Below are 20,244 nucleotides of genomic sequence, written 5' to 3'. Positions count from 1 at the left end.
CGGCTGAATCCAGGTTCCCGACCTGGCCAGCAGGGGGAGGTTGGGGGGAGCTGGGACAGCTCAGTTGGGACTGGCCAGGGCAGAAGAGTCTCAAGTGGGGCATGTCCATGCCCAGACACAGTTTACACCATCCATGCTAAGGGGGGGGGGGGGGCTGCGCTTTGTCCTTGTCTTCAATCCGCACTCAGTAGGTCAGTGGAATGGACTTATTACTTCTCTTCGCCAGGAAACCTTTAGGCATGTCTGTGGCAGAAGTGGTGCAGACTTTTTGCGGGGTATCATAGTGGCCTAGGGGGCAATTGCCCCCCTGCCCCCTGGCCCAGCCCTCCCCTGGGGGCACTGCAAAGTTAAATTTTTTATTTTTGAAGTTGGACTTTTATGAAAGCTCCCCTATCTTGTGTGGTAATTACATGTGTTGCCTAAATCTTTCATAACTATCTAACCACATATGGAATTCCATTATTAAATTTCAGATTCCCAGTTCACAAAAGTGTACATGGGAAAAACTAATTTCCATGAGCGGACCCACACTCCTCCCCAGTGGTATTGGCTCACAGAATAAGATGATCGGAATTTTAGGAGAGATACTGAAGATTATTCTGGCGGAAGACCATAGTTTATTAAAGTGGCTGTAAACCCTTACATATACCCAGTGAAGTGGCTGGCTTGAGTGATACACAAAGATGAAACAAATCCTCCTACATATGTTGTACCTGTCTATCCGCAGTCCTCCACATCCGTTCAAAGTGCTGAATTATAAAGCTTATCTGAGAGTTCAGATAAAAGAGGTTGGAGAGCGGAAGTTACACTCTGCAGAGCTCAGTGAGGAGAGCTCTGAGAGCTGATTGGAGGGAAGGGACACACCCCCTTGCACATAGCTCACAGGAACAGAGCTAAAGGTGTCAATAAGCTTTCTCTCCTGTCACCATTTTTCTCTTGGTGTCTGGAAAACTTGTCAGAAGTGATTTATGCTGATAGCAGAGGAATGAATAAGCAGAACAAAGTGACACTTACCACTCTTCATTGAGACAAGTACACACTATAGAGCAGGGATCCTCAAACTACGGCCCTCTAGCTGTTGCAGAAATACACATCCCATGAGGCATTGTAAAACTCTGATATTCACAGACATGACTAGGCATGATGGGAATTGTAGTTCCTGAACAACTGGAGGGCCATGGTTTGAAGACCCCTGCTATAGAGGGATATGATTTGTTCATATTTTTCTGAGGTTTAGCATGGAGGAGAGCATATTTAAAAGAAGAAAAACTACCACAAGAGGACACAGTTTTAAATTAGAGGGGCAAAGGTTTAAAAGTAATATGAGGAAGTATTACTTTACTGAGAGAGTAGTGGATGCATGGAATAGCCTTCCTGCAGAAGTGGTAGCTGCAAATACAGTGAAGGAGTTTAAGCATGCATGGGATAGGCATAAGGCTATCCTTCATACAAGATAGGGCCAGGGACTATTCATAGGATTCAGATATATTGGGCAGACTGGATGGGCCAAATGGTTCTTATCTGCCGACACATTCTATGTTTCTATGTTTCCAACCATTTTAAATGATAAACTACTGATGCATTTTGAATGCTATCACCAGACTTCAGTACCTATCAGCATGTTAAACCTCAATAAAGAATGAATATTGTTAAATAGGCCTGGTCATCTTGTATGGTATAACAGCTCTCTTATAGATAGGCCTGCCAACATCTGTCCTAGGAGGTCAGTTTAGGTAGTCATTATAGAAAGTAGCTGGACATAATACCCGTCTACAGCTAAACCTGATACTCAGGAAGTTCCCCTACTTCTAGGAAGGTGAGTGACACATCATAGCCAAGTGACATGCCAGCCTTGCCTGGCCCAGCTGCCATTTCCTTCTCCTTGACATCCAAGGCCTTAAACAAACATGGAAGTGGTGTGGAGGAAAAATGATCTATCTCTTCCCCTTCTCAGCTTTCTACAGCCTTCCAGTGCTGAGTGTCTTCTCATCAGGCTCCCCAGACCTATGTTTTAAGGCTTAAGTGTTTGTTCTGCTCGAAAATTTTATCAGCCTCAAACACACACAGGATTTCCTCTCCTGGATTGTCCAACCCAGTCCTGATTTACACAGGAAGAGCTGCATAAAAAGATCCCTTTCGGACATTTAGAGTAACACTGCAGAGGCTTAAAAGCAGATATGGGTTGGGGCAGGAGAACAACACTATCTACCATCCATGGGCACCATGAGGAGTCAGCGGCGGGCACAGCCATGGGTCCTACAAGCCAAGGCAGGCAACCTCCAGGCATCATGGAAACTGAATGGTCAAAAGAGCACCGGTCCCTCTCCTCTCTCAGCAGGTAATATCCTATTTCTCAATTTTTTTTTTCCACATTAGACATTCAAATTCATTTCTGCTTTTAACGACTCTTCTTTCTTCAAATGTAACTATTTTTTCTGTCTACTATTTACTAAAGACACTTTGGCTGCAGCACTTAGTCACCAGGCAGCTTAGAATCAATAATTTAATTATAGTCCTTCCAGGAAGAGTTTTAGAATTTTATATTTAATTATATTTCATTGTCTGCAAACATTATGATGCTGGCTTTGTCTCTTTTGTTGTACATTTTAATTTTTTTTTTTTTAATTATTGACGAATGCACTCGCTGGTTAATTACTGTGCTTTCATTTTTTTTCTTCATGTTTTTCCCTATTGTGTCTCTCTGCAGTACATAATGCAAAACAGAATTATTTTATCATTTTATACAATATATAAAGTTAGTTTATGTCCTCTCTTCATTTTAATCTCTGTGTTTTTTTTTTTTCTAATCTTTTTTACTTTCATGATCTTTTTTCAAATAAGCATAATGGATTTACTCCTACGATCTAATATCCACCCACTTCAGTTATTGAGCATCTTTAAAAGTTGTTATAGTGATGGACTGTGCTACAGACAACGTACAATATTTTATATTCATGTTTGGATCTATAATTCCCTCTAGATACAATTTAAAAAAAAAAAAATTGTTTTAAGTATTTTTAGAATTCATTTTTAAAGCCACGGTCTGATTGCTTAGAAAGATAATGTATGTACATGTATGATCTGTTCACTTGTGTTGCATCTGTTTATTTATCTTTTGTATATCTATTTTGCCTGGTGCCCTGAAGCTATTTTAATGCCGGTAATGCCATGCTTGTTGATTCTTTAATGACTTTGAATCTGACCGCAGAAGTCAAAGGATAGTCAGGTTGGGCAGTCATGGCTTGATCATCTGAAAATGTCTTTTGGTCCATCTTCAGGCATAAATATGTGGATGATCCAAGCACTAACTGCACACATTTTCTATCCTGTCCTTTCGTTGTTGTACCCGAGATGCATAGGCGTGCGCACAGGGTGTGCCAGGTGTGCCTGGGCACACTCTAATCACCCCGTGTGGTGCAGATTCCCTGATGTTTCCCTAAAGTCCCCTAGCGGGGATCCTAAAGGAATTTTATTAAAATGTAAAATGTAAATATAAAATGTAAAAAAATAAAATAAGATTGTAAAAAATAATAATAAAAAAATAATAAAAAGAAAAATTATTGACACCATCTTCTGCCCTACTGACACCAATCTCTGCCCTACTGACACCATCTTCTGCCCTACTGACACCAATCTCTGCCCTACTGACACTGTCCATTGCTCTACTGACACCGTCAGTATACAGTAAACCCCCCTCCATTGCGGGGGTTACGTTCCGGACCCAGCCGCGAAAAGTGAAATTCCGCGAAATAGAAAAACCCTATTAAAATGCATTGTAGGCATGTTTTTTTACTGTCACTGTACGTGTAGAAGCATTTTAAGGTCTTTAAACACACTTTTAAAACAATAGAAACTCATTTAAACACATAAAAGATACTAAGAGACATAGCAAGAGCTATGGAAAACACAAAAATATTTCATTTTTAATGATTTATATAGTAAAATAACATTACAAAAAAAAACGCGAATTACCGGGACCGCAAATACTGAACCGCGATGTAGCGGGGGATTACTGTATATACATATGCACGCACACGCATATGTGTTCGAGCTTTGGGGTGCACATCCTAATGCAATAGGCTGTGTATACCTATGCTGAGATGTGTCTGCAGGTAGCCATTGATGTGACCTGTTATTTCTGTAGCCATAGTCATGTAAGCAAATCCCTGATTGGCTGCTAAAAATTACAAACTTTTTTTTTATTTTTTAGCCTGTCCATAGTTGTGTTTCTACAACACTCAAACAAAATGAAATGTATATGAGAGGAGGGGGAGCTTTAATACCTTTTTTATTAGGTGAAAATCCTACATTTTTTTTAGGTATGATGCTCATGTTGACTTTCCCATGGTCTCCCTGGAGAATCCAATACTGCTATAATGTGCTTTACATTGGGTTATCTGGCAAAGGGTCCCCATAATTGATTCCATACTTTGAGGAGTGTGTTGAAAATTCTGCCTGAGAGTATCTGTCAAAGTAAAACTTCTTCATTCGCAGCCATCAAGCTTTGATGGAGTAAATGCCTCACTTAACAACCAACCTCCGCTCCATTTTAAAGTAATTGTTACAAACTGGGATATGCAAAACCGTCAGAGGAACAGATTGATGTTGAAGTGTGTGTTTGCTGGATTCTTTAAAAAATAGGGACATTTTCATAGGTCATGTCCTATTCCCTGGGATTGTTCTACCTACACATAAAAAAAAACAAAAAGTGTTGACAGATTAAAAAAAATATATGTATAACTCCCCTCCCTCTTGCTTGTGAGCTCTCACCGGCGAGTTAGTCGAGGACAGTTGAAAGCTTTGTCGCTGCCAAGACTTGACCATGGGAAAGGACTTTTGAGGCTTACTCATCGAGAATATAGTAAACTTTTAAATCAATGGAATTACAAACACGCCGAGTTATTAGATTCTCATATGTACATATATTTTTCACTTTCCACACCCATCCTAAAGGCACTGTAGGCTTTTTTCTGTTACCAAATATACTTTTTATGTTACTTCCCTTTAAACTGTATAAACTTTATTTTATAAAGTCCAGAAAAAGCTTATAAACTGAACTTCATGTCAAAGGAGACACATCTCCTCCTTGTATTTTGGCAAGATTTATGATAAATCCTATTTCTACCTTCAACTTTCTGGAACTCTCTCAATATGTACTTAAATGTGGTTCTAAAAATACCCAATTAAACTAAGAATATTATATTTCCCACAAAAGTTTGGCTATTGACGTGGTAATTTTTTTTTTTTCTTATTCCCATGCAGTGACATGAGAAGGAACGGGGCTGGCGGGATGCTGGGAAAGGTGGTGGTAAAATAAAAGGTGAGCTTTAATTTGTTCTAAAACTGAACTCTGATTGTGCTAATTATGATACTTCATTTATGCCCTTTTTATAGAGGTATTATGATGTAAATGTTGCTTAGTAATAGCTTGTAAAGTGCTGTAATGTAATGTAATGGGTAGCATACTAAAATACCCATATTTTATCTCACGGACTTATTTATCTTAATGCATTGCAGTCAGATTCAGCAAAATTTTCACAGTGCAATCTCTTTTTACATGACCCTGCTCTGCCAGGGTTCTCTATACTGACCAGCTTAAAGAAGGTCCATGCACACTGGCTTAAAAATCGCTGCTTCTGCAGGAGTTTTGTGTTTTGCCTGTAGAAGCAGCTCAATGTTATTCTATGGGGTTGGTTTACTAAAGACAAAAAGACTGTGCACTTTGCAGGTGCAGTTGCTCTAGAGCAGGGATCCTCAAACTACGGCCCTCCAGCTGTTACAGAATTACACACCCCATTAGGCATTGTAAATCTCTGACATTCACAGACATGACTAGGCATGATGGGAATTGTAGTTCACGAATAGCTAGAGGGCCATAGTTTGAAGACCCCTGCTCTAGAGCTTAGTAAATGAGCAGAGGCTCTGCTGACTTCCATCATCCAATCATGTGCAAGCAAAAAATGCTGTTTTTTTTTTTTTTTAACTTTCCTTGCATGTGATTGGGTATTCTTTGTAAAGTGAAACTTCACCTCATTTACTAAGCTCTAGAGCAACTGCACTAGCAGAGTGCCCAGTCTCTTTGCCTTTAGTAAATTATCCCTATGTGTCCATGCATATTAGGACGATTAGAGGCATATTTGAATCTCAACTTTTAGACCTCGTTCAGACAGGGGCGACGCGACTTGCTGGGGCGACCTGTGAAGTCCCCAGCACGACATGAACTGACTTCATATCATTGAAGTCAATGCAAGTCGCCTCCAGGTCGCCCCAAAGTAGTACAGGACCCTTTTTCTAAGTCGGAGCGACTTGCGTCGCTCCTATTAGAACGGGTCCTGTGCTAATCAATAGCAGGCGACCCACCGTGACTTGTCAGGCGACCAAGTCGCCTGACAAGTCGCGCTAGTGTGAATGGAGACTTAGAGGCAGGAAAAAAAAAACTCTTCTGGTTTGCGTTTCTTATTGGACTTTTCAGGCAGAAAAAAACGCTAAACTCGCCTAAACTATGTACAAAACGCTCAATATGAGCGTTTATTTTCTGCCATTTTTTATTAAGCATGGAGTCTAACTTTTCTAAGTTAGTATCTTGGAATTTATATTCACTATTCTGAAAACCAGCCAATAGAAGCACTTTAATTGTATTGCTACACTTGGTTGGGGGGGGGGGGGGGGGTTTAGCAGCTGTTAAGAGCTCTGCATAGATTGGGCATTGGGGTGATTTGCACAGTATTACAGGGCCGCTGATAGGGGAGGACCACCAGCCCTCTTGTAGGGGGCCCGAGCACACAGGGGGGCCCACACAGAGAGGGGGATTAGTGATGGACAACAAATACAGAAATCTTGCTCCAGCACCTGAACCTGATCTGTCCCTCTCCCTGCTATCAGCTTTTATCTGTTGAGAAAGAAATACAGTCACCCTCAGTGGAGCTAGATCCAAGGTCATCCAGTACATTCTGTAGTTTGTGATAGATATGGAACACCCAATTTCAGTGCAATTTAGACAATGATGTTACCGGCAACTATAGGTTTTAATTTAGGAGAGGCTGTACCCCAGACAGTTTTCATGTAAAATGTCAAGCTATGTACACACACATACACATATATTATATATACAAGTTAACACACATTGATAAGACGGTACATTTATCACAATAACCTGTGTGACCAGGTCTTCTGGTTAATCGTTCACTGTTAAAGAAAAAATCTAAAGATGGTGGCCAGCACATCTAATCATTCTATCATGTGTATAGCCAGCTTAAAGGAAACATTTTATTGGGAAATCAAAGAAGATACCATTGCAGACCTTCTAAAAAACATTACCTGGCTGTCTAAAAACTTAGGCTGTCCATACATGATACAATTTTCTTTCAGTTTTCTGTCAGATTTTCTTGAAATTTACCTTCAAGTATGTAGTACGAAGGCCTGCCTAATTAGATACAGGTGAAAGTGTTGTTTAGCTTTGAACTCACATTATGTGGTTTGTGGTAGATGTGACAGAAAATTGTACAACAAAAGTTGAACATGTATGACCAGCCATAGTGTCCTATGAGTCTCTGACCTGAAACCAGTGACAGAAGAAGTCATCTTTTGTACTTATTTCTAGTCAGTGAGAGAATACTGAATAGGTAAGCTTGCCAGCCAGGGAACTAGTATTTTCAGAAACAGGTCAGCAATAGCAGTCTGTCTCAGCACAATATCCTGTTAGGTGTTATTGCTTGATTCTGTATGACCACAGCGGCAGAACAGGGGCACTGTTCTCAATGCACCAGGCTTCTAAGCCCCCGTTCACACTGGGGCGACCTGGTCGCCTGACAGGTCGCCTGCCATAGAGAAGCTGTGGACCCGTTCTAATAGGAGCGACACAAGTCGCTCCGACTTAGAAAAAGGGTCCGGAGCTTCTTTGGGGCGACCTGGAGCGGCCTGCATAGACTTCAATGTTATGAAGTCCGTGCCGGCCGCTCCGGGGTCGCGGTGCGAGCAGCGCGCCGCGACCTATGAGGTCGCCCGGCAAAGTAGCGTCGCCCCAGTGTGAACGGGGCCTCATACACTCAGTAATACATTGGACCAGCCTTTCTCAACCTTTTTTTTTTTTACCCCAGATGAATACTGGGAAAAAAACAGAAGGTCTCTGTATCTAGAACTCCTGCTAATAAGGTTTATGTGTGGTCAGTGGGGAAAATGCCCCTTACATTGGTGGTTAAGGGGAAGAAAGCCCTCCATTACAGTGGTTGTCAGAATGGCACCCTTAGAGATAGCTAAAAAGATCATTGGGGTCATGCCGCTGGCTCTCCAAAGTGGGATTGGCCCTAGAACTTTGCAGGCACCATTAAACAGGAGGTCACTTAGCCACACCTCAAGGAACAGTGACACAATTGGCGGAATCATGTGGCTAATTCTAATTAGTGAATTTAACCCACTGCAGTGGGTTAAATGGAAAAAAAAAAAACTCACAAATTCCCACATTTACACAAGTAACATGGATGCAGGAATATCCCCCGCCATGTTATTGTATTCTGAGATCCTCCTGTCATTGGCTGCAGCGGCTGATATAATGCTAGTTTTCCAGTAGGACCCTTCAACAGAAGCTGGTCTAATGACAGGCTTCTATGTAACAAAGAGGGGTACACACGGATGAAAATTTGGCCATTCCTGCTGAACTGGCCACATTTCGATATGTGTACACCCAGCTTTAGTAACAGTGTCCCTTTAAATTCTGAAGATGTGCCACCTATTGCTGGACAGTGGCATCTCATGTATAATCTCAATGGAAACACTCAGAGAGACATATTATTTATAAGACAGTAACTTTATTTCTTTATTGTAACAAAAATTCCATTTACCTTTTATGTATGTAATATATTTTATGTCCACACAGAATCAAAATAAAATGTACACAGGGGCATCTAACTGCTGTTTGTCCTTCCCGCATTTTGGTGCGCTTGGATGGACAGGTGCAGTGCCCAGCCCTGCTGTCTGCAAAGTCTATGGCAGACTGTGGCTTGAGGGCCCTATGGGTTCAGGGAAGAATGCCCTAGATGTCAGTCTTCTTTCATTCCCTAACACATAGGCCCCTAAATACGAGTACCAATTTTGTATCATGTTCAGTCCCGTCCACCTGCAGCATGCCATAGACTTTAACAGGTTGCAGGCAGCAGGGCTGGAAGCTGCACCTGTCCATCCCAGGCGCACTAAAGCTCCATGAGGGACACACAGCAACAAGATGCCCCCATGTGCAAGTGGCCTAAGAGGATAAAAGTCCCAGGCCATTATAAGATGTAGCGCCACATGGAATACAACAATTTTTTTTTTATTCCCTGCCCTCCTGCACATTTCTTCCCTCCTGCTCATCCCCTACCTTCCTGTGCAATCCTTGCCTTCCCACTCATTTTTTGCCTTCCTGCCCATCCCTTGCCCTCCTGCACATACCTTGTATTCTTGCCCATTTCCTCCTGCACATTCCCTGATGTAATGATTATCCCATACCCAACTGGCCTTCCCCTGCCCTTCTCCATATTCCCTCCCCTATTGGATATCCTTACCCTCCTACTAATCCATTGCCCTCCTGGTCAACCCATACTGTGCTCCCCTTCCTCTGACTTCCTGCACATCTACTATCCTCCTGCTCATCCACTGCATTCCTGCCCATCTTCAATTATCCTGTCTATCCTCTACCTCCTGCCCATTCCCTTCCACTCTGCACATTTCCTATCCTCCAAGCTATTCATTGCCTTCCTACCCATCCAATGCCTCCCTGCCTAACTTTACTGCCCATGTTATGCCCTTCTTATCATCTCCTGCTCTCATTACTTTCTCCTCTTTCCACCCATCCCCTTCCCTTGCTCTGTCCTCATGGTTATCACATGCTTCTCTGCCCATCTTCTATCCTTTTGCTGATCCCCTTCCCCCCTGTTCACCCTATGCCTTTAGCTTATTTGCTGCCCATTATGTACTCTCCTGCCCATCCCAGCCCTTCCATTTCCTGCCTTTCTGCATTTAACCTGCCCTACAAGTAATTGTATGCCCTCTAAATTATGCACTCCTTCCCATCGCTTATCCTTCTTTCTATCCCATTTCTTTCCTGTCCATTCTATGCATCCCTGCCCATATTTTACCACCCTCTCCCCCTGTCCATACCCTTGCCCTCCATATAATCCTGGTGGTATAGCTGGAATGTATCTACTCTGGGAGGAAGAGGACTGTTGCTCTTCTAAGTGATGCTGTGTGGCAGACAGATTTGCCTGATTATGTAAATAACTCCAATATTGATCTTAATGGTAATTTAAATACCGCTCCTAAAGAGCATGAATCTTTGATGAATATTCCCCACAAGGTCCCCAAGCGGATGCAAATGAATTGTGGTTGATTTGATTTTCTATTCAGGCTGTTGCCCGACAAACATCGTAGAATGATAAACTCCCAGCTACTCCACTGCTGCAGGACATTACTCTATCTTCACCAAAACTGATCCATGCTGATATATATATATATATATATATATATATATATATATATATATATATATATATATATATATACACACATACACACACATATATATATATATACACACATATTGATATACTGTGTTCTGCAGATTATTTCATTATGGTCCTATCTATGTGGATCCTTAGAACATTTCTCTGTTCCATTCACCACCTGACAAATACATATTGAGACATTCTACTGATTATTTCATTATTTCCCTATGAATATAGATCCTCAGACCACTTTCTGTCCTATCTACCCCTGGAAAATACATATTGATACATTCTACTGATTATTCTATTATGGTCCTATCTATGTGGATCCTTAGAACATTTCTCTGTCCCATTCACCACCTGACAGATACATATTGATACATTCTACTGAGAATTCCAATATATTCCTATCTTTGTAGATCCATAGAACATGTCTCTGTCCCATTCATCACCTGACAGATACATACTGATACATTCTACTGATAATTCCAATATATTCCTATCTTTGTAGATCCATAGAACATGTCTCTGTCCCATTCATCACCTGACAGATACATATTGATACATTCTACTGATTATTCCATTATGGTCCTATCTATGTGCATCCTTAGAACATTTCTCTGTCCCATTCACCACCTGACCGATACATTCTACGGAAAATTCCAATATATTTGTAGATCCATAGAACATTTCTCTGTCCCATTCATCACATGACAGATACATACTGATACATTCTACAGATTATTCTATTATTTTTTAATTCTTTATTTTAGGAGGGTCACATCACATCCAACAAATATACAATGTCCCTCTCCCGGGGAGTAATACTATTTTCTATTATGACCTTCCTAGAGAACTGCAAACCTCACACTGACCCATCTACTAACATATCTGTATTGATGTACATGGCATATTATTCCATAAATGTCCTTGATAGAAAACCGCTGTGCACCATCCAATATACCTCCTGACAGATACATATTAATATAGTCTCCATCTCATTCAATAACTGACCTCCCTAAAGTTCTGCAGAACATTGCACTGTTCATCTAGCCATGCCCACATATCAATATATAGATTCTCATAAACCATTCAACTCCCCAACTCTGAACCACATTTTCAGGAATTCTATATGTGCCGCTTCCTTATCAATGTCTGTTATATACAATCAGTACCCCCTGCTGTGTTTTATTGCCAGCCTACTGTAGCTTTTTGCAAGATTAAAGAGCCAGTCTTGAATTAGCTTCTCAGAGTTCATGGAATCCACATCACAGAGAAAGTCTGTAGAAGTTTAATCTTCAGGTCTGTCTGTTCTCTGTTCCCATAGAATGCCACCAAGAAGGGAGCCTGGGAGCATCCCAGAGGCTGTGGGAGGCTGAGGTCCTCCTAGGCAGGGAGCCTCCTGGTCAGCATCACCGGTGTCAAGTGGTCAATGAATGCAGGGTGCAGGGAGGAGGTCAGGTGAAAACTCTCTTCTGTGATGTCACATAATTCTGCCCCCTGTCCAATGGGAAAAAGGGAGGGGGTTTCCATGGTATGTGGGGGGGGGGGAGGGAGCCCCCCCTGGACTCCTGTCACTTTCCCATTACACATCAATGTAGGTCTCAGCTCTATGGAATAAGTACAAGCTACAGCCACAAAACCTATCCCAGCCAGCTTGAGCTCTAAACCTCCACTACTACAGTAGTCTGTTTCCCTTGGGCCAGGAAAGAAAAGCTTCCAATTTCCCCCTGTCACTTGGAATCAAAGTGAGTACCCAAAATATGAATACTTTCCTGAATGCACTAAGAGATTCATTTGTATTCTGTATGTGATCAGCCTTGTAAGTTCCCAGCAACTAGGGGGTTAAATGGGTAGAAGTCCCTCACCACTAAAACTGAGATATGTGACATTTGTGGAACTCAGGCCTGCTCTATGTTAGCTGCCATTCCAGACAACAGGCAGCACCACATTGACATGCCCCAGTTGTGGGGGGATCACTGGACAGGAAGTCATCTGTGTGTTGGGAAATGTCAACTTCATCTTAATTTCCTCCTGTAACCTTTACAAAATGTTATTTTACATGAAACTGTTTTATATAGCTCCATAAAGGGAAACTGCTGTGCAGCTGAGAGAGAAAGAATGCTGGGACTTGTAGTTCCACTGCTGCTGCTAGTGGAGGTTTCCCTTTAAGGAGCCTTCCCTTTGTTTTCTCTGCCAAATCTGTCCTACTGGTATAGGTCTCCACCTAGTGGGCAGGCAAGGCATGACCTATCAGTCATGGTTTATATTTATTGGTACATTGTATTATAATGTTATTGTTTATATAGATAAGGGAAATCCTAATTCTTTGAAAAGTTAGATGACTGTTTAATTGTAACCCGAGGAACTTTATAACTGCAAGGATATTTGACACTGAAAATATATATATATATTTTTACCTGAAAATTTATTACTGTATACAGTTATAAAGCTTTGACATATTCCACAATGCTGTACAAAGAACAAACATTCACTTCAGTCTCTACACCAGAGAAGCTTACACTCTAATGCCCCACCACAATCACACACTATTATTACACAACTATTTACAGTAGCTCTGGCATATTCTGTAGTGCTGTACAGCTAGCATAGTGGCATTTACATCAGTCTCTGTACCAGAGGAGCTTACACTCTAATGTCCCACCACAGTCACACACTATTATTATATTATTATTTACTATTATTATTTATTTAAATACGGTAGCTCTGCTATATACTGCAGCATTGTAAATAGTCTATTGTGCCATTCACATCAATTTGTACCAGAGGAGCTTACACTCCAATATTCTACCTAAGTGGAATACTATTATTATAATTTATTTATAAACAGTAGCTCTGACATAGATATACTGCAGTGCTGTACAGAGAACATTGTGCCATTCACATGAGTCTCTACATTGGAGGAGCTTACACTCTAATATCCCACCACAGTCACACACCATGTGTTAATACATTTGTATACAGTAGCTCTAACATATACCACAGTACTGTACAGAGAACATTGTGCCATTCACATACGTCTCTGCACCAGAGGAGCTTACATTCTAATGCCCCCACCACAGTCACAATTTCTTATTTTAATACATTTATACAGTATACAGTAGCTCTAACATATACTGCCGTGCTGTACAGAGAACATTGTGCCATTCTTATCAGCCTCTGCACCAGAGGAGCTTACACTCTAATGACCCAACCACACTCACACACGATTAGTATTAATTTATAAAGCTCTGACGTATTTTAAAGTATGGCACAGAGAACGCTGAACCATTCACATTGCTTTTTGCACCATAGAAGCTTACACTCTAATATTCCCACCACAGTCACATACTAGGAAATATTTGTATAGCTCTGCCATACTTCACAGTGCTGTACAGAGAATGTTGTATTAGCCACACCAGAGAAGCTTGCACTCTAATCTCCCCACCACAGTCACACACTATTAGAATTATACATTTGTATTACTCTGCCATACCAGATATCACAGAGGTCATTCTCTAGTACCTCCATCCTGGACACCCTCTCTGTTACCAGTAGTAGTAGTATCATTTAGTAGTAGTAGTAGTGTCACTTAGTAGTAGTAATATCAATTAGTAGTAGTAGTAATAATAGTATCACTTAGTAGTAGTAGTAGTATCATTTAGTAGTAGTAGTAATAAAATCATTTAGTGGTAGTAGTAGTATGATTTAGTAGTAGTAGTAGTAGTAATAATTTGATTTAGTAGTAGTAATAGTATAATTTAGTAGAATTAGTAGTATAGTAGTAGTAATAGTATCATTTAGTAGTAGTAGTATAATTTAGTAGTAGTAATAGTATCATTTAGTAGTAGTAGTATAATTTAGTAGTAGTAGTATCATGTAGTAGTAGAATCATTTAGTAGTAGTAGTAGTAGTAGTAATAGTATAATTTAGTAGTAGTATAATTTAGTAGTAGTAGTATCATGTAGTAGTAGAATCATTTAGTAGTAGTAGTAATAGTATAATTTAGTAGTAGTATAATTTAGTAGTAGTAGTATAATTTAGTAGTAGTAGTATCATGTAGTAGTAGAATCATTTAGTAGTAGTAGTAGTAGTAATAGTATAATTTAGTAGTAGTATAATTTAGTAGTAGTAGTATCATGTAGTAGTAGAATCATTTAGTAGTAGTAGTAATAGTATAATTTAGTAGTAGTATCATGTAGTAGTAGAATCATTTAGTAGTAGTAGTAGTAGTAATAATTTAGTAGTAGTAGTATCATTTAGTAGTAGTAGTATCATGTAGTAGTAGAATGATTTAGTAGTACTAGTAGTGGTGGTAGTAGTAATAGTATAATTTAGTAGTAGTAGTAGTATAATTTAGTAGTAGTAGTATCATGTAGTAGTAGAATAATTTAGTAGTACTAGTAGTGGTGGTAGTAGTAATAGTATAATTTAGAAATAGTAGTAATAATTGAGTAGTAGTAGTATAATTTAGTAGTAGTAGTATCATGTAGTAGTAGTAGTAATAATTTAGTAGTAGTAGTAGTATAATTAAGTAGTAGTAGTATCATGTAGTAGTAGAATCATTTAGTAGTAGTAGTAGTATAATTTAGTAGTAGAATTAGTAGTAGTAGTAGTAGTAGTAGTATCATTCAGTAGTAGTAGTATGATTTTTGGTTTTAGTAGAAAACCTCCACCAATACTGGAAAACAGAAACCCCGATCCAGACAGAACCCTGATGGGAAGTGATCTCAGATCCCCAGCTCTGTAAGGTGCTACTCACATACTTTTCCGCTGTAATTGAATGATCACCTTCCAAACTGTGCAACCCAATCCCTCCCTGAGTGTCCCCATCCCTCCGAATCATTCCCAAGGAACTTGTAATAAATGTGGAGCCTGTCTCCTTCCAGATCCCTGTTCAGTAAACTAGTGATGTCAGGGGGAAGGCCTTTGTCTCCAGTGCTGCAGTCAGCAATTATTGTGTGAAAAGCTCTAACAAGCAGTGTCACATTGCACTTGTGTGTTTGGGGACTCCACTGACCTTTTGCAGCAGATGGAAAAAAAAGGGGGGGTTAACTCTTTCACTTCCTGCCCTGGTTGATCACACTCAGGTTAATCAGAGTCAGCTGTATTGAATGTTGTGGTTAGGATTTTTTTCCTACAGCACAGTAATGAAAAGCAGACAGAAGGATTTATCACGAAGGTTAGACAGTGGGATATATTTAGAGCTTTAGATAAAATTCAGATTTCTGCAAGAAATTCTGGTACTGTGGGGGCTGGGGGCCTGTAAAAGTTTCTTACAGAGTGTGTATATTGCGTTAATGTTAAAACACAATTTTTTTTGTCACATAATATAATGTTTATGTGCAATTATTAAAGTTTTGTTTAATGATTTGTAGAATAGACCTCATTATAATCACTAAAAATTTGCTAAGGCAATATTATTTTTATTGGAAATTGTGCATGCTGCCACATAGTGGCCATAAGGGAGCAATACACCATCGCTTTAATCATCAGTTTTTTTGGTAAAACATTTTTTTTTAATAAACCTCAAAACAATATTATAATATATTGCAGCTTAACAGTTCTTAGATGTTATGGCTGCATTCCTTTTCTATTTTAGTGCCGGTTCACACTGGTGCGATGTGGGAACCCTGCAAATCCACTGTGGGTTCCCACATCGCACCCAACTTGCAGGCAGTTCACACTGCTATATGCAAACTGCAGGGAGTGTCAATACAAAGTTTTTGACACCCCCAGATTAATTTTCATATCGCAGTGCAAACTGTCAACTTGAAACCGCACAGATATGAACGGTACTCATTGGCAATCATGGAGTATGACTTGTCATACGACTTTGCAGTCCCAAATCGCAGGACAAGTCGCACAAGTGTGAAAGGGGCCTTAATCATAATTTGTTAGCACTAATGATGTGAACAAGTGCTGAACAAGCTCGCGCTATACAAATGCATTTACTAAATGTTCAAATCACCATAAACACATGTAAAGAAAACATAACAGTAAAAACATGGTACAAATATGTAAAATAAACAAATAATTACAGACATAGCAAAACTACTTGTATACAAAACACCCTACTGTGTGACAGGTGGAATATTCAATATTGAGTTTTGCAGCTATAACAGCTTCAACCTTTCTGGGAAGGCTGTCCACAAGGTTTAGGAGTGTGTCTATGGGAATGTTTGTGTCTCCGCTCTAATTCATCCCAAAGGTGTTCTATCGGATTATAGGTCAGGACTCTGTGCAGGTCAGTCAAGTTCCTCCACCCCAAACTCGATCATCCGCGTCTTTAGGGACCTTGCTTTGTGCACTGGTGCACAGTTATATTAGAACAGGAAGGGGACATTCCCAAACTATTACCACAAAGTTGGGAGCATGAAATTGTCCAAAATGACTTGGTATGCTGATGCCTTAAGAGTTCCCTTCACTGGAACTAAGGAGCCAACCCCTGAAAAACAACCCCACACTATAATCCCCCCTCCACCAAATGATTTAGATCAGTGCACAAAGCAAGTTCCATAAAGACATGGATGAGCGAGTTTGGGGTGAAGGAACTTAACTGGCCTGCACAGAGTCCTGACCTACACCCAATGCACTTCTGGAAGAATGGTCAAACATTTTCCATAAATGCATTCCTAAACCTTGTAGACAGCCTTCCCAGAAGAGTTGAAGCTGTTATAGCTGCAAAGGGTGGGCCAACTCAATATTGAACCTTACGGAATAAGACTGGGATGCCATTAAAGTTCATGTGCGTGTAAAGACAGGCGTCCCAATACTTTTGACAATATAGTGTATATAGCAGTGCATCTATATGTATATAAAACATATGTGAAATAAGTTATAGTTTATTTGTAGGTTTGAATTTCATGTGGGTTTGGATCTATTGGGATATATGTAACCTTCTGTTCTATGTTAACTGTCATGTCAGTCATAAGGAGGCTGACAAGGGATGTTTGGCGCTATTCTTTAAAGTAAAACTATAGGCAAAACTTTTTTTTTTAAATTTTGGATAAAGTAAGGGAGGGTTATAGCCCCTGTGAGATTTTTTTTCGCCATCTGTGTCCCATTGCGGAGATTTCCCTTCCCTTCCTGTCCCATAGCCAAACAGGAAGTGAGAGGAAATCGCTGCAAAATTAAGGGAATTCCTTGGGGACCCCCAAGTCACCAAATCTAGTGCCCCCATTGGAAGATTATTTTTCTTTTACTTTCACTTTCAATGATAATGGTAAACAGGACTAACAGAGAGGGTGAATCTCCTTAAAGGGGGCACAGACAGCAATAAAAATGGACACGTTTTCTATTCCATCTCCATTTTATGCGAAACTAAAAAAAAAAGTTTTTAAAAAGCCTTTAGTTCTACTTTATTGGTAATACAGGACGGAAAATGAGCTTTGCGTAACAAGAGTCTTCCCGCCACCATCACAGGCCTAATACATTTCTGATACATTCCTGGAACTTTTCTACATCTATCTAGGTGTGTAATAAAAGAAATATTTAGCATCAATCAGTTTATGGTGAATGATGCGCCGTGTTGTCGGTCTGTTAGGACTTAGCGAATTGTTCTTGAATGCGGCTGTTAATCTGTGTTCCAGCTGTCACTTCCTGTATTAGCGGCGGCGCGCGGCGTTCTCCTGTGACTACATTATAAGGTAAAGCGGTTTGACCCCTGACAAAATCACTTGTGACAGAGCTTTGTGGAGAACGGTGAACCATTCACATCGTTCCTCAGACAAGGCCGGCTTCAAAGACACGTTGCAATTATGGAGGCCCATCTAGCATTGCTCCTAGTGAGACCTAATTGCCTCTATTGATCTGCAAGTGCATTTAACTTGTACCCGTCACTCGGCATGGAAAACTCTCCCGCTTATTGCTGAAAGGCTGAAATGTAATTTATACGTGCGCACCTTTCATTAGAAATGTCAGCTGTAAAAGTTCCCTTCCTTGTGTATGGATTGCTGAAGCATTATACAATTAGATAATCATCCAGGGAAGAGCAGTCACCCTAAATTACCTATGACCGGTCTCAGCCAATCACTATGCACTGCATGCTGGGAATTGGAATGATTCTTCTAGAATATAAGATTTCTCTTCTCTGGCTCGCTTCTATAAGTAGCAAAAACTGTATAAACACATTGTCACAGTAAGTTTGTCATGAAGGCTGAATTTTCCCTTTAAAAATGCTGGTTTCCTGGCTTGGCCAGTGGCTTCCATATATATATATATATATATATATATATATATGAGTTTAGTTCCACTTTAGGCTGGTGTGTCTCTAGTTATTTTTAGCCCTGATTCACACTGGTGCCATACAGGATATGCACAAGATTTGCTGCATTTCCCCACATTGCATTGCATAGCAATCGCACGGCGTCTATGCAATCTGCTACGGGTATCAATATTAACGCCCCCCCCCGAAACAGATAACTAAAAGCATTGTAATTACCAGAATCATATTGTATGGGTGTGAACACCCATGCAATGGAATTTCAGTGCAGAAAACAAAATGTATGTCACAAATCGCACTGCACGGACATTGCATGTGATGTGCACAGGATTGCGCTGGGATTCCAGTGCAAATAACATGCTGTGTTCGGTATGCACTAGAGTGAACCCAGGCGCAGTGTTTTTGCAGCTAGGCAGTAGCCTGCCTGAGCTTTGTTCATGTTTTCTATGCTCGATTGGTTTCTCTTAAACTTGGACATTGATTATTTCTGCCTGCTGCTGTTGAATTTTCGTCAGTAGTTAGTGATTGGTTAAGGCAGATAAATATTCATAACTCACACTAAGTCATATCTCCCAACTTTTTGAGACGGGAATGAGGAACACCTATTAGCAAAAGTATGTAGGCATAGGGCACACCCCCTGCCATGCCCCCCTTAAAGGACAATTATACAACATTTGATTAGTTAAGCCCACAAGTGCTGTTTTTCCCCACAACTATTCCTTTATACTGACTTTGGAAATTTACAAATGCACCAATTTAGAAATGAGATGAAACTGGGAAACACTTTTTGAAGGCAAAAAGGTGCATTTTATATACAATTATATAGATCAGACCAAAATGAGGGACAAATGAGGAGGAAAGAGGGACTTTGTTCCAAATCAGGGATAGTCCCTGGAAATCAGGGATAGTTGGGAGCTATGCATTTGGTCCAGTGATGAAAGCTGAGGGAAAATTATAATTATTTGGTTATTTGGTGCAGGAAGGATCATTATTTTTTCTTTCCTGGGCTTCCCGCTGGTGAGGATGCCATTGTGAGGATGCCATCTTTCTCTCCTTGGGTCTTCTTACCCCAGCCTGTCCTTAAGGCCTAAGAAGTTTCAGCTGCCCTGTTGCAGGGTATTTCCAGAGGAGAAAGATGGCTACTTGTATTGAGGATCTTAGAAGGAGTCATCTGTGCTGAAGAGTGTCCTAGGAAGCTTGGTAGACTCTGTGGGTGGACATAGGTAGATGTTCTCACTGCTCATTATCTAATGTACCTGTGATTGCTCACATAGGGTCAAGGGCCTGAAATCTACATAAGGAAGACCCATATAACCTTTAACAACAAACAGTGATGGCTCTCACAGAGTCATAGCAATCTCTTTGGATACTTCTATAACTACTAGAAGATCTGCCCTATCTTGCTATATGTGGACAGCCTGTGCCTCTAACCCTCTCTCTAGGGTTTATTGAGCCAATAAATTCAATAACAGACTAAAAGGACAGGGGCTTAACTTTTCTTTCCACCCCACATTAAGCCAAGGATTCCACGCATAAATGGTAAAT

At 40.4% G+C, this 20,244-nt stretch overlaps 1 protein-coding gene across 1 annotated transcript in view; it reads left to right on the top strand.

Annotated features, from left to right (window-relative positions):
- Positions 1-2,142: 2,142 nt before the first annotated feature.
- EGFL7 (EGF like domain multiple 7) overlaps positions 2,143-20,244 on the top strand; it is a 59,204-nt gene continuing 41,102 nt past the window's right edge. The window contains exons 1-2 of the mRNA XM_082264697.1: positions 2,143-2,338; positions 5,263-5,320. The gene's annotated coding sequence lies outside the window, so the exon portion shown is untranslated. The remainder of the gene's footprint in view (positions 2,339-5,262; positions 5,321-20,244) is intronic.

Source organism: Pelophylax lessonae (assembly GCF_965119305.1).
Source record: "Pelophylax lessonae genome assembly, chromosome: 7".
Taxonomy (NCBI): Eukaryota; Metazoa; Chordata; class Amphibia; order Anura; family Ranidae; genus Pelophylax; species Pelophylax lessonae.
The sequence above is the reverse complement of the archived record's forward strand: the minus strand, read 5'-3'. Positions and strand labels throughout refer to the sequence as shown.